Source organism: Oratosquilla oratoria, chromosome 16 (assembly GCF_046742065.1).
Source record: "Oratosquilla oratoria isolate Oo_2021 chromosome 16, ASM4674206v1, whole genome shotgun sequence".
Lineage (NCBI taxonomy): Eukaryota > Metazoa > Arthropoda > Malacostraca > Stomatopoda > Squillidae > Oratosquilla > Oratosquilla oratoria.
The window spans coordinates 285272-299413 of NC_134792.1; the positions used below are offsets into that span (position 1 = coordinate 285272).

The 14142-nt window shown below is 37.5% G+C and overlaps 1 pseudogene; it reads right to left on the reverse strand.

Moving 5' to 3' along the window:
• Positions 1 to 3977: 3977 nt before the first annotated feature.
• LOC143033804 (uncharacterized) overlaps positions 3978 to 14142 on the reverse strand; it is a 43494-nt pseudogene continuing 33329 nt past the window's right edge.

A 14142-nucleotide genomic window follows, 5' to 3' on the forward strand; every position in this document is an offset into this window, starting at 1 on the left:
CGTTGGTTCGTTTATTATTCTTTCTTCTTTTTCTTTCTCCATTTTGCCAAAACTATACTTTTTTCAAGAACTGGATTGCTTTTATCAGTCACTCGAGAACCACAGCCTACCCATCCCGTACAATGACAACTGGTTTCCTTTGTGCATTATTGCCAGACAGGTAGTGTGTTACCAAAAAATCAGGGGTGCATTTCCATCAATGCATTACACATTTTAATTTCCTTAGAGCAGTCCGTGCTACTGTGTATGTGTATAAGTATATGTACACACACACATATATATATATATATATATATATATATATATATATATATATATATATATATACATATATACACACTCATTACAATCAGACCTAGACACAATCTGGAAATGGACTCAAAAGTGGGAGGTGAACTTTAATATCAAGAAATGTAGCATAATAGAGTTTGGTAAAAGCAAAAACAGAATTTAAAAAAATTACAAAATTGATGAAAATGAAATACAAAAAGTGCACTCAGATGAAGAAACGATAAAAAAAAAAATTAGTCAAATTGATTAGGCCAAACCTGGAATATGCAGCGACACTATGGGCACCCAGTACTAAAGAGAATATAAGGAAACTAGAAAGAATACAGAGAGCAACAACAAATTTGGCACCAGCTCTTTCTGAATTAACATACAAAGATTATCGAAGCTAGAACTACTAACACTAGAGTAAAGAAGAGAAAGAGGTGAGCTACTGCCTATATATAGAATCATGATAGGAATGGAAATCCTTGACAGAAAAGATTTACTAAAAAATGACAATGGAAAAACAAGAGGTCATGAAAAGAAACTCAAAAAGGACAACTATAGAAGAGATAGGAAAAAGAATAGCTTCCCACACAGAATGCTGGATATATGGAATAACTTAGATGAAAAAAAACAGTATGTGCAGATACTATTCATGATTTTAAGAATAAACTTGATGCTGAAAGATACAAAGACGGGTCACCATGAGCATAGCTCCCTTCCCGTATAATACAAATAGGTAAATACACACATAAAGAACTGGTATAACAAAAAATGTAGTGAAGCTAAGGATAAAAGAGACAAAGCTTGGAGAAAATGGAAAAAACAAAACAAAAACAAAAAACAATTGGCAAATATACATCAAACTAAGAAACGATTATGTAAAAGTATACAGAAATAAAAAAGAGAAACTATGGAAAAGAAATAATAGAAAAATGCAAGGAACAACCTAAACTTTTTACAGATATGTGAATGGTAAACTAAAACACAAACAAGAGATAGAAAAGCTACACCTGGGAAATTATGAATATACAGAAGAACAAGAAATGGCAGAAATTATGAGCAATCATTTTTAATCGGTATTCACAATTGAGAACTCACCTATCTGTGAGGGAATAGAGAGACAGAAATACCCCCCAATGAAGGGAATAACTGTAACACAAAAGGTAATCAGCGACCAAATAAAAAACCTTGTTGTTAGAAAATCATATGGTCTGGATGGAATTGCAAATTGGATACTGAGAGAATGCATAGAGGAGTTAACAGATAAAATATACAATGGAATCAAATGCTCACTCAAAAAAGGAAAGGTACCACAAGACTGGAAAAATGCAAATATTGTACCAATATATAAAGGAGGAAACAGGGAAAATCCAACTAACTACAGACAGGTCTCGCTAACAAGCACAGTAGCAAAAATAGGTGAAAAAGTTATCAAAAGTAGATGAGTTAAACATCTGGAAGAAAAAATTATACAGAATCCAAATCAATTTGGATTTAGACAAGGAAGATCATGTACAACAAACCTGATCTGCTTCTATTCCAGACTATTAGAAATAATATAAGAGAGGGAGGGATGGGCAGACCGTGTCTATCTAGACCTACAAAAAGAATTTACTAAGGTACTACACAAGAAATTAATAAGAAAAATAGAATCAATAGGTGGCATCAGAGGTAAATTACTGGAATGGATGGAAGACTTCCTAATTGGGACAGAAGAGATACAAGAGGACACGAGAAGCTAAAGAACGACAATTACAGAAGAGATTTGAAAAAGAATAGCTTCCCACACAGAGTGATTGACGTCTGAAACTAAATGGGGAAACAGTGAGTGCCAAAACTATACAAGATTTTGAGAACAAACTGGATGTGGAGATATACGAAAACAGAAGATTGGAAAAGAGCAAATATAGTACCAATATATAAAGGGGGAACAAGGAAGACCCTATCAACTATAGACCGGTCTCTCTCACAAGTACAATAGCTAAAATTTGTGAAAGAATTATCAAAACTAGATGGGTAAGGTATTTGGAAAAAAAAAAAAACATACTAAACCCAAGACAATTTGGATTTAGACAAGGACGATCATGGGTCACAAACCTAATGTGTTTCTATTCAAGGTTAATAGATGTAATACAGGTAAGAGATGGATGTGCTGATTGTGCATTTCTAGACCTGAAAAAAGCTTTTGATAAGGTGCCACATAAGAAATTGCTAAAGAAATTAGAAACTGCAGGAGGAATACAAGGCAAACTGGTGAAATGGATGGAAGACTTCTTGCATGAAAGAAAAATGAGAGTGGTGATAAGAGACAAACATTCTAATTGGGATGAAGTGATAAGTGGAGTTCCACAAGGAACTGTTCTGGCCCCAATAATGTTTGCTATATATATATCAAAGATATGGATAAAGGAATTGAAAGTTATACGAGCTTCTTTGCGGACAATGCAAAATTGTTGAAAAAAGTGAACTCTGAAGAAGCTTGTGAGTTGCTACAGAATGATCTCAACAAAGTATGGGAATGGAGTAGGAAGTGGGAGATGGAATTCAATATTAAGAAGTGTAGTATAATGGAATTTGGAAGAAGCAAAAAAAGAATAGTGGGATCATATGAATTGGGAGAGGAAGAAATTAAAAAAGTAGAAAATGAGAAGGACCTGGGAGTCATTATTATGAATAATATGTCCCCTGAGAAACATAAAAAAATGGAAAAACTTATATTTTAATAAGATCAGTTAAAGTGGCATTTACATACCTAGATGAAGAAATAGTGAAGAAAATATTAGTCACTTTGATAAGACCAAGATTGGAGTATGCAGCGACTACGTGGTCACCAAGAAAAAAAAAGTATAACAAAACTTGAAAGAATACAAAGAGTAATTACGAAACTGGCACCAACACTCTCAGAACTATCATATGAAGAGAGACTAGCAAAACTTGAACTACAGACATTAAAGCAAAGAAGAGAGAAAGGAGACTTGATAACTATAGAATCATGAAAGGCATAGAAACTATTGACAGAGAGGATCTAATACAATGGGATAGCAGAGATACACGAGGACACAGAAAGAAAATCAAGAAGGACATTTATGGAAGAGACCTGAAAAAGAACAGCTTTCCCTACAGGGTGATAGATGTTTGGAACAAGTTAGATGAGAAAGTGGTGTGTGCAAAAACAATACACAAATTTAAAAGCAGTCTAGACAAAATGAGATATGAAGTTGGGACACCACAAGGATAGCTCCCCTTCCCGTATAATACAATTAGGTAAATACACACACACACACAAACATATATCGCTTGTTTGCGAAAACGTCGTCATAACTCAAAATATCAAATTTTTCAAGAGAGGCATTTTAAAGTTTCAAAACGCTCTCAATATTATAAAAAACCCTCAAACACTATAGGTGGAAATTTTTTTGGAGCATCAAATACGCCTCTAAAGTTTATAGAAGTTGAAACAATCATAATCTTTACTAAGTCTAAAATATTTGTTGGAACAAGTTGGAACATGTAAGGTTATGTCGTTGGGACATTTAGCACTCCCTTGCGGTCAATTTTTGAGCTACAGATATGACACTGTTACCAAAAAAATCCGTGTTTGAAGATGAATATGTCTGTATAGATAACTCAAAAATTCAGTTTTTTGAGTTATGACGACGTTTTCGCAAACAAGCGATATATATATATATATATATATATATATATATATATATATATATATATACAAATACACAGTGGTGGATATCTGGACCAAATTGAATGAGGAAACAGAGTGCAAAATCTATACAAGAATTTAAGATCAGAGTGGATGATGAAAGATACAAAAGCGAGTCACTATGAGCATAGATCTCTTCCTGTAAAATACAACTGGGTAAATATGCAGTAATGCAGACCGCTCTCAGGAAATTAAAATTGGTAATGCACTGATGGAAATGTACACCAGATTTTTAGGTAACACAGTACCTGTCCAGCAGTAACATGCCTCTGGTGATGAGTATTTCTTTCTGTTGTGCAAATTCCATGCCAGTAACTGTTCTGTGTATATTAAATTTCTTAGTTGTCTTAATTTCAAGGTCTTTTGTGTCAAATGTAAAGCCAAGTATTTTAGGGTTTTTGTTCATTGAGAGAGGTTGGTGATTTAATTTGACCACTGGGTCCTTCTTTGAATCACAGTATTCAAATAATCACATAACTAATGTGTCAAGGAATGGCCCCTTCAAGTAGTGACATTGAGGTGATGGAAGCCTGGAACCTCCCCAAAAAATACACAGCTGCAGTACAGAAGAATCATCCACCAGCCCACTACAAACAAAATGTTATCCATCTATCTATATACCAAATGGGAGATAGCCAGCCAAGGCATGCACCACCCCGATCTGTCAATCTTTCACACATTCTCTATTTCCAGATACCTATTTCTCATGACACTTTTCATTCCTCTAAGGCATCTATTTACTTCATTCACACTACAATTCACCTCCACCCCCACTCCTCCATTTCCTGCTACATGCAACCTTAAATATTAAAACTATCCACTTCCTCTGTCCTCTCTCCTTTTGAGATTAGGTATGATGTACTGAAGAGTAGAAGATGGGACCCAACAAGTGTTGTTCTTTTCCTGTACACTACAATTAGGTCAATACTAATTAGCAAAATTTAATTGAACACATTTCACCTATAAAGATTTTTTCCAAGAAATGAGTCTGTTATCTTGAATTGTATCCAACAAAAAATATATTACCATCATCAAAATAAAACTCTAAAGATATAAACAGATTACCACAACCTTGGGACTGAAAAATATATAATGCAATATCACAAGCAAACAGCATATTTAGGACTTTGATACAGAGATATGATGGAAATTTCTTCAAGAATGTGTTATAGTCACATTTTGATTGTCTACCATGGGAGAGACAAAATACACATGATATAGGTGTTCTCCTGGGTTGCAAGGGTCTGCTGTTGCTACCACCATCAAGTTGCTTGACCCCTGGGGCAACACTGGCACCTTGACCTCCTTCTTACCTTTGGAAGTTGGTACTGTGATGGTGCCAGTGCCATCTGGTAACTGTTGAACATGTGAAGAATTGAAGTGCCAAATCTGCTGTGGCTGTTCCATCACTGACATACTCACTGAAAGCAAATGTTTGATATCTTAACATCTTTTAAAAACCACAGATATATTACTATGCTTAATTTCTTTTTCTAAAATATAATACTTAACTAAATAAGAACAACTAATGCCAACAATGGTCCTTAGGATGTGCCACTGATTCATGAGAAAAAAACTGGCTGTCTGAAAACAGTAACAGCTGACATTTTTGGCAAAGTAAACACACTTTGTGAAAGAAGCCCTTATTGAATACACAATGTTTCATGCACTGGAACTTTTTCAAACACTTGAAAAAGTTCTACTGAGCTAAATGCAGTACATTCATTAAAGGTTTCACCCTCAAATTGTATATATTCTGCTAAAACTGAGACTTGTATTCATCTGTTTATACACACTACTTCATCGTTGAAGAGGAAGGAGGGCCAGTGATTGAGCTCCGACTTAGCGCTTTGTTGTTGGATTCAGGAAAAACGCCTTGTTGTTTTTTGGGATGTAGCATTGTGTTCTCAAGTGACCGGTTAAGGTATCTAATCCAGTACTTGAATAAGTATAGTTTTAGCACAAAATGGAGGAAAGTAAAGGAGAAAAAAGAATCAATAAACCAACAAAGAGAGAATTAGACATGAGTTGAGTGGAGTCACCACTGGGAGTAATCCCTAAGAGAACATGTATAAACATCACTCCAAAGATGACTCAGAGGTATGATAAAGTTTTTTCAGGATTTCAGAGGGAAAGGGGAGCAATAGCAAAAATTATGGACACAGAAAGAGAAACTAGGATTAGTAGGACACTAAGGAATCGAGACATCAACGACTTGGTAGATGAAATGATTTAAAATTAGCCCATAGAGCTTTGCAATTAGTGATGTCAAACTTATGCACAACCAACGGCGAGTTAATCAGAGAATTAAATTATCTAAAACATGAACTAAGTATGATTAAAAGATTAAAAGAAAAAATGAAAAAAAGGAAAATGAGGATAGAAACAAAAACAAAGAAAGAGGTCAAAGAACAATTACAAGCATACATACATACAGGTAGTCGTCGACTTACGACCTATGCGACTTATGACTGATCGACTTTACGACCACGAGATAGTGCAATAATATCTAAAATTGAATAGAGTAATAGAATTGCAATGTTATGCCTGGCAGCGCAGAACAATTACTTCACACGCCGCGAGACGCTAGCATGATAGTTTTGGCAGGCTGCTGACAGCGTCAGCATCCCAGCCAGCTAAATATTCTTTCAAATTTTTGTTTGAAGTAAAATGTTTCCTAATTTTGCATCGCATTTTGTATTTTTATATGTTTTGCAATTAATAAAATGTAACAATAATTTTTTTTTTCTTTTATGCCTAGGCTAGTTTGTCGATAACAGTATGTTCGGTACAGTATGTAAACGGAAATAATGTGTTTTGAAATAAAGATTTTCCTAATTTTGCCTTGCATTTTGTATTTTTATATGTTTTGCAATTAATAGAATGTAACAGTAAACTTTGTTTATGCCTAGTCTGTTGTCGATAACAATATGTTCAGTACAGTACGTAAACGAAAAGAATGGGTTTTGAAATTTAAAAAATTCCTAATTTTGCCTTGCAATGATTTTAATGTAACCAACAAAAAAGAATTTGTAGGTCAAAGATGACAGGACTTTATTCAGTATGCGTAGGCCTAGGCTACGTTTCCTAACGAAAATGATAAAAAAGTTAATGAATATTAAACAACGTAGCTCAAAGATAATAAGATTTTATTCAGTATGCATACGTTTCTTAAAGAAAGTCTGATGGTAAAATAATAAAAAGGTTAGAAAATACTCATACAGTATTAGATGTCATAGGTTAAAGATGATAGGATTTTATTCAGTATGCTTAGGCCTAGGCTACGTTTCCCAAAGAAAATCAGATAAAATTATAAAAAGGTTAATACTATACAACAGTTCAAAGATGCTAAGATTATTTCAGTATGCTAAATATAATATACAATATATATATACAGTAACAAAAAAAATTTTTAGTTTTATATATTCTGTTTATATATATATATATATATATTTATATATATATATATATATATATATATAAAGACCGACTTGCGTCCAGATCGACTTACAACCTGTCTGTCGGAACCGAACTCGGTCGTAAGTCGACGACTACCTGTACATATACCAAGGCTTTTTCCCCCTTACAAGGGAGGTAGCCAAAAAGGAAAAGGCATAAAATCATTCCCACCCATTCCATCCCTGAATACACTCCACATCCCTCCACCCTCCCTCTTATCTTAGCACCTCCTGGATGACGGGTCATCCCTGCACCTTGTCCACTGCCCTGGGTCAGAAGCAGTGTCACAAGACACAGCACATCCACAGCAAGGCCAATTAATTAAATCGGCGACAGCCCTCTCCGTCCCCCATGCATAAAAGTAACAATTACAAGCAGTGACCAAAAAGATGGGAGAATCAATCAAAGAGACAGACCTTATTGAAATAACAAAAATCAGTGGAAACAGGAATGTGAAAATCAAAAAATCTCTTTCAAAGAAATAGTACAACAGCAGGTAGAAGAAAATGCAAACAGCAATTAATCAAAGAAAAGGAAAACTGGGTGAGAGAGACAGTGTATAAAAAGAAGTGCATTGTGGTTTACAGTATCAAAGAAAAACATAATGTGCACAAATACCAAAGAGAAAAAGAAGAGCAAGAAATTGTGAAGGAAATACTGAAAGTGGTTCAGGATGAGGGTAAAAAATTGGAGAAGGATATCGACAACATGCATAGGATGGGTACAAACTCTAAAGAAAAAACTATAGGCCAATGAAAATCAAACTAAGGACTCAAGGACCTAAATGCCTACCTCAAACTACCAGCCTCTTACAGGACTCGGCAGCTACCCTTGGTCGTCCCGACCAATTATTTCTACTACCCTCTTTCAGGGCTCGCTAGTATATACTTGGAAATCATCATATATAAGAAGCTAATCTACCTTTATGTAAACTCTTAAGTATGTTTCCACCAAATCTTCTATAACCAGTTCATAATGTTTCCTGATGGGGTGAATTAAAATAGGGATATTGTTTTCTTCTTTTCTTCCAATTATTTACACTTGGTTATTAAAGCTACACCAAGGGACTCCCACTTGGGATCCTTGCACATCCACCAAGCCATGTCTGCTCCAACATCACTATTTAATTCATCCAACAACTTTGAATGTTACAAATAAGTGCCACCCTTTAAGGGCATGACTTTACCTCCATGCACCAATAATTTCTCTCCTCCTCCACACTTTTCTCCAATTGGAAAAATTGTTACACTGTCTCAAGCAATACTGTTTATGCAAGCATTTATGTTGCAAGTGGAATGTGGCTTAAATGTTTACATTTCGTCATATCAGCACTCTATCGACACCCTAGCCTATGTTTACAAAACACCAGACAGCAAGAATATGCAACTCTGCACTTCCTATTGGCCACTGTTTCAAAACATCCAGGTAATAAAATGAATACTTTTTCCACCTACCCCTCTATATACCTAAATGTCTACCTCAAACTACCAGCCTCTTACAGGGCTCAGCAGCTACCCTTGGTTGTCCTGACCAATTATTTCTACTACCCTCTTTCAGGGCTCACTAGTATATACTTGGAAATCATCATATATAAGAAGCTAATCTACCTTAATGTAAACTCTTAAGTATGTTTCCACCAAATCTTCTATAACCAGTTCGTAATGTTTCTTGATGGGGTGAATTAAAAACGGAGATATTGGTTTCTTCTTTTCTTCCAATTATTTACACTTGGTTATTAAAACTACACCAAGGGACTCCCACTTGGGATCCTTGTACATCCACTAAGCTCCGACGTCACTATTTAATTCATCCAATAACTTTGAACGTTACAAATAAGTGCCACCCTTTAAGGGCGTGACTTTACCTCCGTGTACCAATAATTTCTCTCCTCCACCCTTTTCTCCAATCAGAAAGACTGTTACGCTGTCTCAAGCAATACTGTTTATGCAAGCACTTATGTTGCAAGTGGAACGTGGCTTAAATGTTTACATTTCGTCATATCAGCACTCTATCGACACCCTAGCCTATGTTTATAAAACACCAGACAACAAGAATATGCAACTCTGCACTTCCTATTGGCCATTGTTTCAAAACATCCAGGTAATAAAGTGAATACTTTTTCCACCTACCCCTCTATCTACCTAAATATCTACCTCAAACTACCAGCCTCTTACAGGACTCAGCAGCTACCCTTGGTTGACCTGACCAATTATTTCTACTACCCTCTTACAGAGCTTGCTAGTATATACTTGGAAATCATCATATATAAGAAGCTAATCTACCTTTATGTAAACTGGTAAAATGGTATCAGTAAAACATATCAAACATATACATATCAAAGAAACAAGCAACCCCCCAAAATGCACAATAATAATTCAAGCAGAAAAATGGTAAATAACATACATGTCAAAATGGTAAAGCATATCCCAAAATAATTTGCAACACAGATAAAATGAAATGTAAAATAGATTTGCAAAACTCACTACTTTGATTAAGAACATTAGATTTCAATGGAGAATGTTTCATCATCTTTTCAAAGATGTTAGCAATATGCAATATGAGTTAGAATAGTATTGAAAAGTGTCTCTTCTTGCATTATTACAAAGTCTTGATGTTGTTGTTGTTGTTGTTGTAGAGAGCAATCCTGGGCCCACCACAAAATACACATGCCCAACATGCTCTAAACCCATTACTTCGAGCAGACAGACAAAGGGCTCAGTTCAGTGCAATATGTGCAAAAACTGGGCCCACCTCACTTGTACAACACTTGCTGACACAAACCAATACACAAACACTTGGACATGTTCTACCTGCCCTCCAGTAACCCCACTCCCACCTCCCCAACCACAGCCAACACCCTTACCCACTCCCAATTTCCCTTTGCCCTTACCCCCGATTAGTACTCCCCTTCCTTTGTCCCCGATCTCTCCTTTCCCCCCCTCTGACCCAGATCCTACACCTTCCCCACTACCACCCCAACCTCAACCCCAAACGGCAACATACAACACATACAAAACACACAACATCAACATATTACAACACAACATTGACGGTATTAACACTAAAAAAACATGAACTTGAACACTTTCTTAACCCCTTCCATACGGTGCCGCACACGTAGGCGTCATGGGGAGCGAGTGTATTCGCGAGGCTGCCATATCGGCGTCTTGATTATATTTATTGTAGTCGCCCCTCCATAATGACATTCTTTCTAATTCTTTTGTAATCGCATTTTCTATGGTTATCAAAATTCACGGGTGAAGAGAGAACGATCGATATAAGCGGTGACTATATTTTATGATGCGAGTATTATTACGACACGTCGTACGGCTGGCATTGGTTGCTGCCACCGAGATCTAAGTCCATGACGCCTACGTGTGCGGCACCGTATGGAAGGGGTTAAACAACACAACATACACATTGCGATTTTACAAGAAACAAAACTAAGACACTCACACAAAACACCATCATTTCATAATTACACCACCGTCAGACAAGACCGGACTGACGGCAATGGCGGTGGACTCATCACCCTGATCCACCACTCCATCTGTTTTGTGGACACAAGTGCCACAACCAAAATTCTCCTCCCTACCACAGATAACACAACAGAAACCCAATCCATTCGTATCCACACAGGCAACAATTCAACACTGACAATAGTTAACATGTACATTCCCCCCCAATCATCCCCCACAGTTCCAAACACCTTCAGACCTCAACTTAGCCAACTAACCTCAATCCCCAACCTGATCATGGGTGGTGACTTCAACGCCAAGTCGTCTGCCTGGTATGTCGACAACCCTGACACAGACAGAGGGCTTGATATACAGACTCAATTCGACTCATTGACTATCATGAACAACACGCATAATCATACACATATCCCATACCAAGCCCTCTACACTCCCTCCTCTCCTGATATCACCTTTTGCTCCCCCTGCCTAACCCCAACAACATCATGGAGAGTGGTCGGAGCCCTTGGCTCTGACCACCTTCCAATCATCATCACCACCAAAACAAGATGCACCCCAGCTGGCCACAGACACACTTACACCAATTACAAGAGAGCTAACTGGGAAGCCTTTACTGAAGAGACAGAACAACATTTTGAAACACTTAACAGTACACCAATCACAAACATAAACAATGCTGTGCACGCTTTTAATACAATCATACAAAACGCAGACAAGAAATACATCCCTAGAGGCAACAGAAAATCACACAACCCCAACTTCACACCAGAAATCCAAGGCCTCATCAGACAACGTGACACACTTAAACATGATACCCCCACACCTATCCCTCAAAACATAGCAGACCAAATACAAACACTAAACACTGTGATTGCCAATAAAATACATGAACAAAAAACCCAAAATTGGCAAAACTTTATCAATACACTTGATCACAAAACAAACACCAGCAAATTGTACAAAACACTCAACAGCATCACACTATCCAACACTAACACTACACGCTCTCACGCAGCAATAATCACAACAACAGATAATCTACCCTCAAACAGACAACAAGCAAACGCACTCATACGTCATTTTGCACAGACGAGCCATCTTACATCTCACCCTGACGACCGACGCACCATTCGACGTAAGAAAGACTTCCCCACAGACTCAGACTATACACCCTTCATAGACAGTCAGACAAAACTCATAATGCATAATCTCAAGCACTCATCTGCCTGTGGCCCTGATAACATAAGCAACATCCACCTAAAACACATTGGACCACAAGGTATACACGCACTCACAAACATTGCAAACTACAGCTATTCACACAACACTATACCCGACATCTGGAAGCATGGCAAAATAATCACCATTCCAAAACCGAACAAAGACCCAACAATCCCAACATCGCACCGCCCAATCACACTTCTCTGCACCCCCTCTAAAGTCATTGAACGCCTAATACTTAAACTTGTCACACCATATATTCCCCTTGCTGACTCACAACACGGTTTTAGGCCACTACACTCCACAAACACTCTTCTGACAAACCTCACACAAAGAATTTTAGATGGCATCAATTCAGATAGGCCCCACCACAGAACACTTCTTATAACATTGGACATTAGTAAAGCTTTTGATGCTATCCCCCGCCACAACCTAACAAATAAAATATATAACACAGACATGCACAATAACACCAAAAGATGGCTGGCCAATTATCTGGCAGGCAGGAATGCTCATGTGTCATATAATGGCCAATCATCGCACATCAGAAACATTAAGAACGGAGTACCACAGGGCTCAGTTCTATCCCCCACATTATTTAATCTATACATGCATGACTTACCCACACCAGACACCTCAGAAATACAAATCTCTTCCTACGCAGACGACATAACAATCACATGCACACATCGTAACACAGACAAAGCTGCAGAAATAATCCAGCCTTACCTTGACACACTCAACACATGGTTCATCACAAACAGACTCAAAATAGCTCCAACCAAATCTACAGCAACACTTCTCACCAACTGGACAAAAGAACACAAATACATACCTCATCTCTACATCAACAACACTCTAATACCACACACAAACACACCGAAAATTCTTGGTGTAACATACGATACATCCATGTCTTTCAAACAACACCTCACAAACATAAAAAACAAATGCACACCTAGACTTAACGCACTTAAGTCAATCACTGGAACAACATTTGGACAAAACAAAGAAACTAATATAACAATATACAAACAATGCATACGCTCAGTGATGAATTATGCGAGTCCTGCATGGGCTCCTAATCTCAGTGAGACACACCACAACACCCTTCAAATCATACAAAACAAAGCCCTAAAAACAATTACAGGCTGCACAAATACAACACCTACAGACCATTTACAACATGAAACAAAAGTCCTTAAAGTCAAGGACCACCTCGACATGAGAGGCACACAAACACTTGCTGCAGCCACCACAAACACATCACACCCGCTACACTACATAGCAGAACACCCACACACACCAAGAAACATTAAAACTACACCCAAAGACCTTTATTACGCACAGATACTCTCTTCTCTTCCTCCACAACCACCAAATACCAGCCTCCGGAAACATATTCATAATCATATCACTCACCGCTCCATTAACACACTGAAAGACAACACACTGCTGCATGCCAGACCCCCTGATATCCACCCTTCTGAATCCTCTCTCCCACGAAAGGACAGAGTCCACTTGGCCAGACTGCGATGCGGTCACCACCCAGCACTTCTAAGCTACCAGAAGAGGCTGGACGACCGTGTTATGAACAGCTGCCCAGGATGTAACACTTCACCCCATACCATACAACACATAATGGAAGACTGCATTATACACAATCATGCATGCACACAACACAACATACACTCTATAAAGGATTTGTGGGAAAACCCAGTTTCGGCTGTGGCCTTCCTTGGGGAGACGGGACTGCTCGGACAGACAGTCTAGGGAACGACAACAACAACAAAGTCTTGATGTGTAAGCTATTGGTTTCAAATTTCCATTTCTCTCTTGCAAGTATTCCTCCTAATCCTATGTCAGATGCATCAGTGCAAAGAATGAATTACCTTTATGTAAACTCTTAAGTATGTTTCCACCAAATCTTCTATAACCAGTTCGTAATGTTTCCTGATGGGGTGAATTAAAATAGATATATAGTTTTCTTCTTTT